Here is a 17,209-nt window from a genome sequence, read left to right as displayed (position 1 = left end):
AGAAAACCTGAGCTGTAAGTGGTACTGAGTATCACTTCTGCCAGTTTTGTTGTGTTCCAGTCATTCAAACAGGCGCTTGTCCTCCTGCCTCTTTCCTCAGTGTTTTAGGAGAGAGCTACCTTAGCCACTGAGCCCTGTGCTGAGTTCAGTGCATTCAGCTGAGTAGCCTGAGAGACATGTCTTTAGTGTGGAGTTCTCTAGTGGCTGGATGGAATTTGTCTTAATGCCTATCCTTGAATTGCAGGAAAGTTTTTTGATGTGAAGAAGGGTTTCAGGTTTTATGCAGCAAAGTACTTGTACTTAATGCTAACATTAAAACTTGCTCGAAGACTGGAAAGACTGTGTGTGGAAATACTTTGGAAATACTGCTGCCCTAAGTAGATCTGGGTGATCTTTAAGGTCCCTTCCAACCCAAACCATTCTATGGTTTTATGATCTTATGATGATTCAAAATATAGTTACTTCTTACAGCAGCAATATTTCCAACTCCTCTTTGGCCCTATACTTTAGCACCAAAAAGCATATGTCTTGTCCATTTTCCTCTGGAAAATGTTTCCTGTTGGAAACAACATGTTGCCCCAGGAGAAATAAACTACTGCTTTTCATTTTGTATTAGTTGATGTAATTCAACCTTCTTAAAACCAAAAGGGAGTTTATTTTTCAGAATCTGTCCTCAGTGTCACCATAGCCTTTAACTACAAGAAGGAAAAGAGGTGTGAAAGGGCTGGAGGTGCTGGCTCTGAGCTACCTTAGGACACACTTGTTTCTCCTTTGAAAGTCTAGTTTCATGATGCTTCATGCAGAACACACCTATGCCTCTCAAAAACCTTCCCCTCCCCTGGGACAGAGGCTCTCTTCTGCTCTTCATGAATCTGCTGTAAATCACTCTGAAGAGGAAGAAGGTTTAGGTGGGGGAAGGTTACTTTCAAAGCCTTTTTCCCTACTTTAATTAAACACAGAAAATATTCTCTTACTTGGGCAGGTTTCATATGCTTGTGGCTTGCTCGTAGGAGAAGTGGCAGGAGAGGGGCTTGCTGGAGGCAGGATTTTAGATTAGACAGTACTAGCACCAGAGAAGCAGGTGGAAGGGGGTGGCAGCAAAGGAAATCCTTTGCCTGCCAGCAGTTGGGAGAAAGATTGTATCTTGAAGAGTAAGGTGAGGCAAAAGGGTCATGGTGAGGTGCAGGGGAGCTGTTGTGCTGAAGGCATGGGAATTAATTGGAGAACATTAGTTTATCTGAAGAGGTATTTTCTTCTGACTCACCCATTTGATAAGCATTTAATTTTTTTTTTTTGCATGTGAATAGTTAAAAATAAGCTCAGCATATGATGCATTTTGCTAGATACTCTCTCTCTTTTTTTTTTTTTATAATAAATTGCACAGATTCATAGCCTGTAGTTGGCTTGCTTGCATAGATTTTGAGAGGACGAACATAGCAATACAGTTTATGTCATGCTCAAGTCCTTTATGGATAAAAAAAGTAGACTGAGCCTTGGGAACTACATGCTGTATTATTTTCCCATAGCTCATGTCACTCATTTAGCTCATTTTGGAATTCTTTTCAGTTTGCCAACTTGTTTGGAAGTTGAAAATTAGGCAGGTAGATCAGTGGCTATAAGCATGCTTAAAAGTTGCCAATGTCCACTGATGTAGACATTTCCCTATTTCTCTGCCACACACTTTTATTCAGTTCATAGTGGAATTGCATCTCACTTAGAGCCATTTATCTTTTTTTAAAAAATTAATCTGACTCTGCAATAACTGACACTTTTCAGGCTTGGTTACCTTAAGTGGCAGCTGTAGGCATGTGACCTGGACAACTCTGCTGCCATGTTGGAGCTGTTTGGATGTCTTATTACATTTAAAAAAAAAAAAAATTCAAAACCTTTGCAATGAACAGAGGATATTCCAGCCTCTCTTCAAAAGATACTTATTTTCATTTCAATGCATAAATCATGTATTTTTTTCAGATTGGCAGTGAGAAAGATAGAGTAAGGAAATGGTTTTCATTTAGTCCTGACACCAGCTCTGTGTTCAGATAAAAGTAAGTCACAAATCATGATCTTTCCCTAACTAAACACCTAGAAGCAAAAAAAACCCCAAAAACCAAATGCCACTTGTCCTGGCTTTCAGAGTGTTTAGTGCTTGTCCAGTTCATTTAAGGACTCATTTGTGTTTCAATTTACTGGTATTTGAATCACTGGAATAACTAACACTATCCTAAATTTCTGATACAAGGCCTGTGAGGTCTGGGTGATAGGTAGCACTTCCTGCAGAGCTGTGGGTGCACCTTTGCAGAAGCACAGCCTCATGCATTAATATTTCAGCAAAGTTTTGTTAATTTGGTATGTTACCAGCTGTTCCTTGGAGCTCAGAACATTTACAGGATCCCGTTGTTCTAGGGACCAAATGAAAGAAAAAGAACTCCCCATCTGAAGAAGATGGACACCTAACTTTAAATGTGATGTCCAACACCATGTTTCCTTTTCCCATGCAGCTAAATGCTTGTTACTGGGTTTTTTCTTACGCTGTGGTACTACCCAGATCTCGAAGGGCCCTGTTGCTCTACTTCTTATACAAACATTCTGTTGTTTTTCACATTTCACTTAATTTTTTTTTAACCTTCACTAGCATCCAGTCAGATTTTCCAAATTTTGTATACTGTCTCAAAATAACAAGGTCACAATGCTTGCTGTCTAACCTCTCTAAGGAAACTCATTCTGTACCTCTCTGTGGGAACAATTATTTATTGCAACGATAAAAAAGAAATTTATTGTGACAATTAACCATTTGGGAATCGATATCTTATGGCTTCACACGTGGTTAATGCAACTGTATTTCACAGAAGCTCATTGAATGTTAGTGGAGTCACATATGGGAAAAGAAATAAAATTGAGAGGGCTGAGTGTGAACTCGTGGGATGGAGAGCTCTGAAATCCATGCCAGGCCCCTCCATTGAGGTGAAGGTGCTGGCACAGGAGGGAGCTGATAACCCAGCAGTGAGTTGTGCATGCAGGGCAGGTTGGTGTCCCCCACCATTTCCTCACCAGACAGGGGCTGGACGCTCCCGACAGGTACATCCTGAGTGCAGTGATTTTCAGACTGTACTAGTGAACAAGGCCATCTGTCACATGATATAAATACTCATCTCCTTGACAGTGCAGTGAGGTGGCTGGAGCTGCTTCAATTTTTAGCTGAATGGGAGCACAAGGAATGACTCTTCTGGCACGTTCTCCTCACGTGCTCCTCATGAGCCATCAGTGCTGGGCAGGCTGAGAGGGGATGGGGCTGCCCTCACAGGACCCTCTGGCCCTGAGACCTTCATCCAGACCCAGCCCTCTTGGAGCATGGACGGACGGGACGAGCCCTGCCAGCACTTTCGGTGCCCACCAGTTTGTGGGCTCACATTTCTGAAACTGGGTTTCAGGTTCCCTGCCATATGCTGTGCAGCTGTATTTTCCTTGTACTGCTGCTCTTCAGTTCAGACTAACAGCCCTTTTCCACATTTGAAAGTAATCAGTTTTTGTGAGGATACTCAGAGGCCTTTGACTTAGGCCTCTGAGTGCTTTAGAAATTGTCTAAGAATAAAGCTGGCACCTAAAACTGCATTACTGAGGTGTCCAGACTTTTTTTTCTGATGGAATGTATTTGCTTTGAATATTTTATTAAAAGCATAACTTCCCAGTTAAGAGTTCATCAAAATGTGTTCTGGCAAAAAAAATACTCATATACGTGAGTTGATTTTTTTCAGTAATTTTAGACACAAAATATTTTTATTAAGGAAAAAGGTTTACTTACCTTACAAATTATAGTACAACATTTAAAAAATAAAACACTGGGTTTGACAAAAAAGACCCTCTGAAATTTTTATATTGGAAGAAATTCCAAATCCCACATATAATTGAGATTTATGAATGGCTTGAAGCTGTGTCAGCAGATCTTTAGGTTGGATAAATTGAGGAAAGGTGCTTCACCCAGACAGCGTTTAGGCACTGGAACAGGCTCCTCAGGGCAGTGGTCACAGCACCAGCCTGGCAGAGTTCAAGAAGCATTTGGACAATGCTCTCAGGCACATGGTGTGACTCTTGGGGATGGTGCTGTGCAGGAGTTGGACTTTGCCGATCCTTGTGGGTCCCTTACAACTCAGCATATTCAATGATTCAATGATGAAAAGTCCATCCAGATCCTCATGCTGACTCTCACAGTGACCGACAGGCAATCCTTTATGGAACAGGTAAGACAAAGTTTAAGCCTGCAGCGTTCTTTTCTGTGAAACACTCTCCTCGCTTCCAGCTCTCATGAGATGAAAGCATGTCCTTGCAGTGGTATCCAGGATGTGGCATGGGATAGCCCCTCAGGACCAAGCCTCCATAATTTTCTCCAGCACCTCGTAAACCAGGGAAGGTTCATACTGTCAGCTTCTGTGGCATCCTGTGGACGTAAGGTCTACTGTTTACTAGCAACTTTCAGCCAGGTGTGGACATTGAGTATGGAATCAGACAGCTGGCAAAGAAGCCTGCTTGCCCCTTGCTTCAGCAAAGCACTTTCCCAGTGTGTTTACCCAAGTGTGTTTGTTCATCACTGGAAACTGTAAAAAAGTAATGCTTTTTAAGAGCTGGAAGTATGCTGTCTCCCTTTTTATACTGACAGTCAATTTTTTGTCTCCTTCTTTTGTGTTTTTAGTCTGGACCAACTGATGAAGCAAGCAGTCCTGACACTAGCAGATTAATTTAAAACCCACTGTACACAATCTTGTGTTTTGCTTTTGCTGTGTAACTGTTTTTCCTCCTCTCCTAATAAAATTAAAATGAAATGGCCTGAAAGTCATTCCGGCATAAGGGACATCTGTCACTTATGATCTAGGAATTCTAATTTTTTTCCTAGAGCTGATTTATTCGCAGTCAGCCAGCTTTTGACACTAAGCTCCCGTTGCTTTGCAGGCTCATGGAGCTCTTGGAATCCAATTTGTGTCTTCTGTTTCTACTAATGCTAATATCCCACCCATTTGCTTGTCAAAATGTGTATGGACTTAGATGGTTTTTGAGATGAACTGGATTGGCTGGCTTGGCTGCTTCTAGAGATTGTGGTGGGTTACGAGAAACAATAGATGGCACAACTATTTTATCTCACAAACAGCTGTGCATTGGAGAACTTCAATAACATTGTGAAATGGGCCCAGAATTGTTAGTGTTTCTGCTTTAAGACAGGCCAATGAAAATGCCATTTTGAAAGTGTTTTCAGTGATAGGACTGAAAAGGTGTAGCAATCTAAAGTTAAAATATTTCCTTCTTATTTGCATTAGCTGAAAAACAAAGGAGATGCTTGGAAAAATGTTCTGTCAAGTGAAGTGGCTATTAAAACAGTATGACTACATGATAAACTCTTCCCTCTTATGATTTGTATAATGTTTTGATAAGGAATTTGGTTGGACATAAAAATGTCCTTACTTCTCTATTTGCTGCAAAACTTTTGAATGGTTGTCTAAACTACACTATGTCATAACTGGAACAAAATGCATTTAATTAATTTTCACATTACAATATGGGAATACTTAGACACAACTCAGTTTGATTTTCAGGAATGCATTTTTTCCTACCGCTTTGTTTCACTGACTAAAATTAAGTGTTGGTTATTCAGAATACATTTTCATGCTTTTTCTCATTGCTTATCTGAGTTCTTAAATGACTTCATGGCATTTGATCTGAATGGGTGTGATGTCAGTAAAAAGCCCTTTACCTTGGGATGGTTGAATTAAAGCAGACACATTCAGTCACTCTTTGCCTTACTTCTTCCTGTCCTGGCACCTCCAGCTTGAATGCATGAAGTCAGGCTAAAGTTTTATTGATGTGTCTCTTTGCAGAGGCTGAGTGGACTTAGAAGGAAGGGGAACAGCTGGAGTGTCTCCCTGTGGATTGAGTGGCTTTGTGCAGGAGCTCTCTCAAGTGCATGGGTGGGAAATCAGAGCCTTGAAAACACCTAGCTGTGCCTCTGAGCATAAATCTTGGGTTTATTGCAGTGAGGGGCAGCGAATGCAAGTGCTGGCACTACTTGTGTTGTCAGCTTTCAGTATTAAGGCCACTTCTACCCAACAATTGCCAAATCTCCTGCTGACCCTACTCCTGTAACATGCTCTGTACCTGAAGGCAAGCCTGAGTTACTCCAGGCCGCTTGCAGAACTGTCTTACATGGTCAAAGAGCCTACACAAAAGAGGAAGCTTATCACTTTCTCCCTTCACCTTAAATTTTGTCTTCAAACCTCAGATTGAGACCATAGGATTCCCTTCCTGTTTGCTTTTGAGTGTAGCTTAGTGGTTTTAGACTGGCTTTCGACTACTTAGTTTGTTTCATCCAATCATGTCTCATAAATATCTAGTCTTTTGAATTTAAATTATAGTTGACAGCATGATTTGACTCTATGTTAATTTATTCATGCTCACTGGGCGTGCAACTTGTTTTGAATTTTTCACGCTTTATTTCCACAGAAGCAAAGCTCTGAAGTTTTGAGATTCTCTATGAAACAAAAACTTTGTTGATGTTTTGCTGGGCCATAGACCCAGATGGAATAGGCATTTAACAGAAAATTACTTTGCCTGAGACTTGTACCTGCATTTGAGGTGTTTATATTCTGGGAATGCAGCTGAATCAGACCTTGTAGATTTTGTAGGTTGTAAAACTCTAATCAAGGGGAATACTACTATTAAATAACACTTAGCTGGGTTTGCATTATGAATAGTTAGCAGTAGTATGAAAGAATGAGATAATCGTGATTTGCAGAAGTCAGGACTCCAGAGCAGGTGCTGATCTGCTAATACCTAGCCAGGTGCAGTGTTTTTGCTATTTCTAGGTGGTATTGGAGGTAAGTTTGACTAGGTAATGTTTTCTTGCCTTTTACTCTTGCCAAGGATGTGTGATACTCACCCTGCTCTGCTCCAAAGTCTTCCAAGAGACTGACACTGTCAGTAACAACAGATCACCTATAGTCAGGCAGGTGGTCCATGACCAATCTTTGTTTCAGGATGTGTTTTGCAATGATGAAATGGTTGAGGAGGCCAGAGTACTCATTCAGAAAGGATGAGCCTTTCCTTTGCAATTCTTTACAATGTTGAGGACTTTAGGCCTGGTCCGTGCCTGAGATGTTTGGTTTTCTGAAATTCCTTTCACAGAGAATTTTCTGTAAACAAGAGACATGTTTTTGTAATGGCAAAATTGTTTACATATTTTTCCCTAGGAGAGGCTCCTCTTGATGTCCTTCTGGTCTGACCAATGTGATTGAAGAGGTTTGTCTTCTTGTCACCAATCAAATTGTTCTGTGTAGAGTAGTATAAAAAGATAAACACTTCCCGAGAATAAAGGAATCACTTTTTCAGCCTTCTGAAGTCGGAATCTTTGTGTCGTTGTAGTGTACTACAGCGTCAGAGGACAGAGTCACAGTTCAAGTGTACAGCCCAGCCAGGCAGACCCAGTGGCTGGATTACTGGATTTGCTACTCTGGGAATATTCCTTTACTACTGGAGGGTTTTTAGGTCATGCTAAGGTAGAAGTTATCTCACTAAGCAATATATTAGATGTAGAAGTCACATAAACCACAAAGGTACTGCTTAGAGGGAACACAGGAATGAGCCCAGGTTCTTTTGCCTATGCTAAGCAATCACAAAGAAAAAAAAATAGAGATTTGTAATGTGCTGTTGTGAGGATTCCCCAAATTTTGTAATTTTTTTATTCTTCATTTTTTGAATATGTCTTTTATAACCATATATATTCATAGTCTCTCCAGCTAGAATATCTACAATACATTTCCTTTAAAAAATATAGCTTTTTTAATAGTACCCCCCTCATTTTGGCATGATTAAAGAGAGTGAAACAACTTAACCCATAAAATAATATTTATATTGTTTGCTCCTGTCACTAACCTTTGGCTTTTATAAGTGAGGACTTAGATTGAGTATCTGAGAAAAAAAATAAATGTTCTTTTTCCACAAACACAGGACACACATGCAAGATATTCTCAACACATAATTTTCCTCTTAAAAATAATAAAATTTTTTTTCTTTGCAGATTGCAAACAAATAATAAACATTTGGTACTTTAACGCCTCAGAGAGATGTAAACATTTTAAAATTTAGTCCTAGATGAAAACATATTTAAATGTTATTTTCAACATTTTGATCAGTGTAGTTTCTGTCTGCCTTGTGAGTTTTATATATATTAAGGTATACTCTTTTTCTTTCTTTCTTTCTAAGAACAGAAATTGATCTTCTTCAAACAAACTGGCCAGCAGCTTTTTTTCTGTAATGATTCTCATTCTGCTGTGGGCTCACTGGACGAGCAGCCTTTATGAAACTGTAACAGGAATAATAACATATTTCATTTTCATTTTCACATTACCTTTCTTTTTCTTTGACACTTTAGAGATTTAGTCCTTTTTTTTTCCCTTCTTAGAAGGGGCTGTTATGAAGTTATTGTGTGATCTTCATAAAAAACAATTTCAGGTATTATTTTCTGTATCTATCTGACAGCATCTTCATAAGAATATTCCAGTGGGGTTGCTTTAGTGGATTGCTGTCGACACTGGAGTTGGTAGGATCTGATCATGTCATGTCTCAGTACTTCAGTCTTGTACTTCCTTCCTCAAATGTTGGGCTGGTAGCTTTAGAAATGTCTGTTCTGATGAAAATGCAAGTCAAAAGGATCCTGATTGAGACAGGGCACATAATATATTGAAGTGTTTAGTAAAAAGATGGCTCACATTGACAGGTTGCAAAGATAACTGCCTCTGAAAATTCAGAAAATAAAAGCTTAGAGCATAAAAATGTTTGGGCTGTGATGTATTTGGAAGAGTTCGAAGGATGACCCCAAATTTGCAAATAGTCTATTAATAAATCAATTTCTTAAGCAGATATTTTAATGGGCAAAGATACTCAGACTGAGATAACTTTGAAGTCCTCATTCACGGCTGTTGAAGGGCAGAGACGCCTGTCCCAAAATGGAAGTGAAGTCGTGCCCAGTGGCTAGGAGAAGAAAATAAAAACAGGACAGACTTGTTTTTTGTTCTGTGTGTGATGGGGGTAGGCCCTCAGCTCCCAGCACCTCGGCACATGGTGCTGTTTTGGCTCTGTTTGAGCAGGGAGGTTCATTGGCTGTGAGACATGGGCTGCAGCATGGGCCCATGTGTGGGCCCTGTGAGGTGTGGATCAGGGCATGCATATGTTCCCTCCTTCCACTAATGCTAATGGTCTTTGCATCTTAAATTCTCCTTTTTATACCCCCCTAGAAGGAGTGCTGTATTACTTCAATTGTCAAGTAGTTTCTCCTTGTCAGGACAATCTTGCCTAGAAAAGGATGATATTAAAACTGGTCTCATACAATACAGCACAGGCTGATTTCTTGTATTAATGTAACACTTTTCAGTGAATGCTAAATTAATTAAATTTTAAGTACTTAACTTAAAATAATTGTTACTTTTTTTTTTTTTTTTTTTTTTTTTTTTTTTTTTTTAATAAAAACTGTTGGTATTTTCTGCTTGGTTACCTTAAAGGCACCCAACAGAGGGAATGTTTGAATGGATTAACATAGCCTGGGGATTGTTTGGCTGTGCTTGCTGTGGCTCAGAGTCCTTTGCTGTGCACTTCTGGATGACTCCTCTGTGAAAGTACATTCTGCCTGCATGGACATTGCACCTGGTAGAAGTCAGGCAAAAGTAATGAAGAGCTCCTGTATTCTCAGAGTTCTGTTACTGCCAGTAAAGGAGAACTACTAAGAAAAGAACAGATGAGGCTGTGTTAATTCCAGCTCTGCTGAGACCCAAGGGGAAAAATACCAGTGCTTGGCAGGTGTTAAAGGAGATTCTTCATATTGAAAGAACTGTGATTTTTAAGCTTCACTGAATTGTGTTTAGTTTTTAATTTTAAAGGAAAAATTGCTATAAAAATATTGTCTACAGCAGTGATGTGAGTGCAGTGCAGACAAGCAGTGTTGTTTAATTTTCATGTGAAAGAAGCATGGAACATATCATTAAGAGGGCATCAAATTTTCTCACTCATCTCAGAGGACTGCTGATTCAGTCTATTTCCTCTTTGCTCAGGAAGGCTTCAAATTCAGTTATTAGATAACTTCTGTTCTGTGGCTTGAACATTCAGTTTCTGGCATTTGTTCCTGGGAATAGGAGCATAAAATAACAGAGAATATTTTCTGTCAGCCAAAAATGCAGAAACATCTGAGAGGTTTCCTAGTTATGTTCAGCAGCATCACAGGGTCCTGAAAGGCTTTTGGAACCATTTTGGGTTTGGATGGGGAACTCCACAGAGAATTCCAAGGACATGGGAATAACACTAACAAATACATAAACAGTATTTAAAAATAACTGACTTACTGCTCCAGTTCTGTTTTTTTCCCATGGTGTCATATAATTATACTTGGGCTCACTGAATGTGTTGAACCCACCAGGGTGCCACACTGGACTAGCAGGACTTGAAGAACCATCTAAGCAACCCACTGTTTGCATTGTCCAGAAGTTACATATTTTTTTAGTAGAATGTTACCAGTTCATTCGGTGTAGTCAGGCGTGCAAAACCAAAGAATTTAAAAATGACAGCATAAAACCAAAGAGAAATACCAGTGACTGTGATCAGGACCTCCTGACCCGTAATTGATAACTGAAGTCAAATTACAATTCTAGACTAAGTGTATTGTGCTGCTGCTGTGGGTACTGGTACCTTTGCTCAGGGCGAGTAAGATGTTACATCTTGATTTGCCCTACTAGTTGTCATCAGCCCAGTTTGAAGAAGATTACTTTTGAAGAAACTATGTATTTTGAGTAAGGAGAAGAAAGTAAAGTCTCGTTTGACATTGAGAGAGCTGGGGGTGTTCAGCCTGGAGCAGAAAAGGCTCTGGGGAGACCTTATATCAGCCTTCCAGTACCTAAAGGGGGTTATGAGAGAGCTGGAGAGGGAATTTTTACAAGGAGATGTAGAGACAGGACAAGGGGTAATGGCTTTAAAATGAGAGAGAATAGGTTTAAAATAGATATTTGTGCCCATGAGGATGGTGGGGCACAGGTTTCCCAGGGAAGCTGTGGATGCTCCACCCCTAGAAATGTTCAAGACTGGCTTCAATGGGGCTCTGAGCAACCGGGTCTAGTGAAGGTGTCCCTTCCAATGGCAGGCTAGGTGGAATTAGATAATCCTTAGGGCCCCTTCCAACCCAAAACTTTCAATGATGATGATGGAGTGCAGAAAATGCATTTGGTGACTGCTCATACAAATGCTTTGAGTATGAAACTTTTGGTAACAGAGGCAGTCCATATGGCATGTTCTGGGAATTAGACTTTTGTTTCTAAATAGGAGTCGTTAATGTCGTCAATACTCTATTGCTGATTTTTTTTAGTTCAAGAGAGATGCAAGCGTAAATAATCCTCTTCTTTTCTTTTTTAGAAAAAAAAGACTTTGTCTAAAAACAGAATTTACCATTCAACAAATTGTGACTTAAAATGTTGTATAGGCTTCATATTTTTAAATGTGTTAATTTAAATGACATTTTAAGACTTCTTTCTATAGCCACTGTAGAAGTAGAGATTGTAGCATTAATTATGGGAAATGTCCAAAAAATCACCAATTAATAATCAGAAGTGACTAACATGTTGTTTTGCACTTATGCCAAGGTACAGCTCTACAAAATTATGAGGTGAAAGAACTGATTGATCACCCACCCAAATGTTTATTTCTGGATTTGTTTTAAGCTACAAATGGCTTTTGTAGGCTACACCCAAGGCTCCTTTCACTAAGGGATCTTAAAGTGAAGTTGTCAAATGCTGCTCTGAGTGATTACTAGGTAAGGATATAAGTTACATGTGAACTCAAGTATAATTTGACCAAGGAATATCTAAGAAAATAGGACAGATCCAGGATACTGTTTTAAGATATTTGAATTGAAATATTTGTTATAATGAATCCTAATATACCTTAATGCAGGCAATATTTTGCAAATTCATAATATACCATGAATTAACATGCAGCCTGCTAATGGAAGCAGTATCTGGGTGAGGTGTTTGAGATGAAATGAAAAGCTTCATCTGTTGGCTTTTTTGTGGCACAGATAAAAATGTTCTCTATGAAATATCCTATCAGCAAAGCTCTTGGCATTGAATGTTCACTCAAAGAAGGTGAACTCTGTGGGAACAGTCTTGCTGGGTGAAACTTTGAAGGACGTGTTAGCCCATTGCTGTGGCACACTGAGCTCCAGCCATTGGCAGGGCTGGCCGGGAGCATGGTGGGCACACAAAGAACTCTAAAATACACCACGTAGTGTTTTGCTGGAATTTGTGGGTGAGCTCTGTCGACGTGGAAGCTGGTGCCACGTGGCTAGTGACTGAGGAGCCAAGTCATGGCTGGTAAAGTGACGTGGTGCCTGAGCCATGCTGATCCCAGGGGTTGTTGGCTGAGCAGTGCTGCAGCTTTCCCCAACAGTGGGTCAACAGCCGAGTCAGTATCACTAGGAAAGCAACCTCAGGAGTGTCCTTGGCCATGGAAAGTGTCCAGGTTTCTCCCAGAGTGTGAGGGGCTGGTTAAGAGCTAATGATCTTGCAGAAGTGTGTCTGTCTCCAGGCTGATTCCATCGAAGAAGGGATGTTGTTTCTAGCTGGAAGCTCCGTTTCAAACCTCAGGCTTCTTCCATATCTCAGCTGAGTGAGGATGGCTGCTGCATGCCTGAGTCTTGCAGAACTGCTGTTGCTTTTTGAAATTATTACAGATACCCTTTTGTCCCATTCGGCCCATCCCAGTCTTGTTGCAGGTGAGCATCACTGAGTCAGATCAGTCAAATTCTGTATTAGCAGACAGCTAACACTACTTTATCTCAAAGGAAAGAGCCATGATGAACAATAAATGTGTTTTAAAATTATGTTGCAAATTAACTGTATCAATGAGTAGTTAAATGAGCTGACTGTATGTAAAGCAAAGAGCATATCTGCCTTCTCTGACCCTTTCACTCATTTTCATACTCCCCACTTTGCTTGACCAGCTCTCTAAACCAGGACGCTGGCTCTTCACTTGCTGTGAAGACTGGATGTTTTTGAAAAAGTATTCTGGGACATGTACCTCTCCATTGGTACACTGGTACCTTCTAATACCTTTGTAATTCCTTCTAGTTTATCTGTGTTTCATGAGAAGTTTGGAGCAGAGGGAATCCTTGTCCCTTCTCTTTGGGCAAGGCTTACATATGCAATATGCTTCTCCTTGAACAAAGCACAGCTGGGGTTCTTCAGGGTTTCCAGGTCCTTACCTGGTGAGAAGCTTCAGTGCTTTAGCTGTGATAGCCCTGGAATCTGGAAATAGTTGTGTCAGTTGGTCATCCAAATGAATGGAAACACCACTACAAATGTTTATGCCCTTGAATAGTCTTCACAGAAGCCAATACTCGGGAGTCTTCTTTCAGCAGATGCAAGAGTATTTTGGTACTGAGGGTCCTTTCCTGGAAGGAGACTCTTTTGTAACACTTTTCCCAGTTATGCAATATACAAATTTATGACAGAAATAGCTAGTTGCCAGGTTAGAGATGGCCTTAAGCTTCCCTCTGTTAATGGCCTTATCTGGTGGATTATGTGGGCAGCGTTAGTGGTTCAAGCAGAGCTTTCACACATGACTGGGGAAGCAGAGGGATTGCACGTGAAGGAAAAACAGATTCCATTTTTTAACCGGCTGAAGAGTTATTAACCTTTATAGAGTATCTGCATGTGTTTCTGAACTGTGTCTGCTGAAGTGAAAATTATACAGATGATCAGTGTTTGATAATGTGTTGTGGAATTGGAAAAAAAGAGATTGTTTTTGATTGCTGCATAGATTAAAAAAAATGAGGCTTACTTCTTTGAAAGAAGTGATGTGTGAATCACAAAAAACAATGCCTGGGGTGTTTAAGCTTAACAGATCTTTTCCTGTAATTTTTCAAGCATTTGTAATTTTTCAAGCATTTGTATTTGTCTGTAGTAATCTACCTAAAGGCTGCCTGGTTCTTTCCCCCTTGAGTTAGAGAAAATTAACAGAAATAAGGCATTGTGTTGAACAGGACTGATATCTCACAGGAGATTATAAAGGCCATGAGTAAACATATCTTCCCCTTTGCAGAATTAAGACTGAAAAATTAATTTAATTTGTAGGTTTATGGCCTTTGAAGAAATGTATCAGTAAAGGGTATTTCTCAATCTGCTACTGCAGATCTGTGAGAAGAACCTAATAATATAACTCAGTGTTCTTGTTCATGAAAGTGATCTAGATTTAAAATAATCTCTCCCAGAGGAGAGGGAGTGGAAGGTTTGTTTTAAACTGGGGTCAGAAACATCTTGAAAAGTTTACCTGAGTGCCCTAATTACTGGGACCCATTTACTAGTAGCAAGTTTGTTACAGATATATTTTTGCAAAAGGTGGGATTTGGAAAAAGCTAAAAAGCTGTAGGGAACAAATGAGTTCTTACATAGGCAAACAACAAGCAGAGACAGCCAGAGAGATTCTTGTACTTTACACTTCACTTGCACAAGATCTTGGTTCAGAAATGCTTAAAAATGCTGATCTTTGTTGGAAGAAATGTCCTGTCTCCACTATTTCAACAGGATTTGTGCAGATAACTATAAAAGAGAAAGGCAGGATTATAGATAAGATGAAAACAGACAAAAATATATTCCTTCAAATGCCCTTTTGTTGGAATTACAGACCACCATGCTGTACAACTAAAATCGAATTGTAATTCAGAAAGTCTGATTTCCTGTTACCTTGCATTTTGTTTAAGTGAGAATGACCAGAGTCTGAAAAGAAGAGGTGAAGAAATATATATTTTTACTTACACAGTTTAATGCAGTTGATAATCCACCAATGTCTTACTTTTAAGAGTACCAGTTGCTCGATTATTTTAAAAAATTCTCATTGAAGAGTTTTCAGTTTCTGTTTAAAGATTACTGCTAAGTAAATAGGAACACATGAGTAAAATCACCAGCACGTATTTTGGCTATACCAGTGTTGATATTTAAAAATTCAGAATTTTCTTTCTTCTGAGTTTTTTATTCATATAATATTTTAAAATTATATCTTAATTGATTTTAAATATGGCATGTATCCATGCTTGCATTCAGAAAAGCATAATGTGTGTAATCCTTGTGTATACCATGGATCACAACGTGTACATTTTAACACAGTGCACCTTCCGTAGACACTCTGGCAGTAGATGGAAAAACAGTAGTGAGGCCTTATATATCATTATTTACATATGCTTGTATCAGGAAAAACACCAAGAAATGAAAAATGGACATAAATTTTAGGAGTTCACATTGCAATAGTGTGTAGTGTACCTGTGTACTGTCTGGAATTTGCAAAAATTTTCTTTTCAAGAGTTTGCCTACCAGTGTCAAATGAAACAGTTCCTTCCTCCATCTTACCAAATAAAATCTTATTTATTTCCTGTTCGTGTAGGACATGTAAAGCAATTTGACATGCACTGCATTAAAAGTCTTCTTAGATGAAAGATAATACTACCTCTCAGTAATTTAGATTTTTTTTTCAGGACAGTTGGCATTGGAGGAAGCACCTATGAGGGGTAGAATTGCTCTTCAATTGCCCTTGTTACTTATTTGGCATCCCTGGTTTGTGATGCTACTGTTACTGGCTGAGAAATTCCCCTAATGCTTTTACTACCTAGCTTTTAATTAGAGTTTTAAAATTTTCTTCTCTCTTATTTTTGAGAATACAGATCTCTTGAATCATGTATAGTCCACTTGGCGTGTGATTTTCTTGTAGAATTAAGTGTGCAAAGTCTGTACGGCATTCTGTGTAAATCGTAAGAGTCTGTATATGTTAGACACTGCACAGGACTGAATAGAGTGGAGCTATTACAACTCTATATTCAAATCTGAAACAAGATATGAACAAATATGGTTTGTATGAAAAGAAAGTTCTGAATCCTTTTTATACATCTAGCAATCCTGCCATCTTCTCCTTCAGGACTGGAGGGAGAAAAGCCCTAAGCTTTTGGGCTCACTCATGAAGCTCAGCACCCAGGCTCCCAGTTCCGTAAGGCAGCAGGTGTCATGAATTGTTTAAGTGGGAAATATTTTTGTTTTCCGTTCCTTATGTCCATAAAGGGGCTGGTCTGCCACAAACCACCTCCATGGACTATGCAAGTCAGAAGTTTCATTGTTTCTTTAACTAAATGAAGTCATCAATGCTGGAAATAGGAAGGGAGAAAGGAACAGAGAAAAAACGTTTTAAAAGGTCTAAATTTTTCTCATATAACTTGATGACTAGAGTGTGGTTATAACATTTGACATTTTCTGTGGATTTTTTCAGTTATGATGTGACTGTCTAAATATTATTTGTTTATTAATGGAGTCTTTCGCAGGGGAGATAAGCTATAGTAATAAATACGATACTGGGATTTGAGAAAGTTGATGTGTTTGGCCATTTCAAATATCCATTAAGAACAAAATGTTTTCTTTGTTTTGGTATGAAACTGTTGGCTAAATACAACATCACATGATAAGCCGTGCTATGTGTTGATACAAGGCCAACCAGCAGTCCTAATATCATTTTCACAGCCCCAACCATTTATAGTTTGTTCTCAGATCCAGTCAACAAAGACCTTGAGCTGAATCCATCTGCACGGACAGCAGACAGCTCTTCCAATTAAAAGCCCTTAAGAATATCTAAGAAAATTATACCATATCAAACCCAGTAAGTTTCTTGGTTTTTTATTTTTCGATAAGTAAGATTTAATGGCAAATGAGCATCAGGAAAAAAGCTGTTGTAAGACAGTGCTAGGATGCTAGGAAGCACAAGTGTAAAGCAGTAACAAATAGAAAATTGCTTCAGCCTAAGGGAGACATGGCAATGCAGGACACATTCTGGACAGTCAGGGTAGCAGTGGCAGGTCTTAACAGTCTTTAGAGCTGAATCTGTCAGGAGAAAATAGAAAACTCAATAAAACTGTTAAAAAGTTGTGTTGGCTGTCTTTTGAAACCAAAGCAAAAATGGCCTCTGTGTTTTGCATTTGGAGGTTTGTATGCAAGGGCAAGCCTTTAGAACTAGGGACAGTATCTGAAATCGTGGTCAGCACAGCAGCCAGTGTGCCATGCTGTGTTCTTGCTCTGCTGTGAGGCACTCAGTACCTGGAGTGGCACGAGTGTGCATCTTTCATTTTGCCCCTGTTACAGTTTAGCTCATAATTCACTGTCTA

General features: G+C 39.4%; 1 protein-coding gene across 1 annotated transcript in view; it reads left to right on the top strand.

Moving 5' to 3' along the window:
• The window catches only part of GUCY1A2 (guanylate cyclase 1 soluble subunit alpha 2), a 136,167-nt gene that overhangs the window by 28,380 nt on the left and 90,578 nt on the right, over positions 1-17,209 (top strand). The gene's annotated exons all lie outside the window — the stretch shown is intronic.

The sequence above is a fragment of the Sylvia atricapilla genome, chromosome 2 (assembly GCF_009819655.1).
Source record: "Sylvia atricapilla isolate bSylAtr1 chromosome 2, bSylAtr1.pri, whole genome shotgun sequence".
Taxonomy (NCBI): domain Eukaryota; kingdom Metazoa; phylum Chordata; class Aves; order Passeriformes; family Sylviidae; genus Sylvia; species Sylvia atricapilla.
The sequence above is the reverse complement of the archived record's forward strand: the minus strand, read 5'-3'. Positions and strand labels throughout refer to the sequence as shown.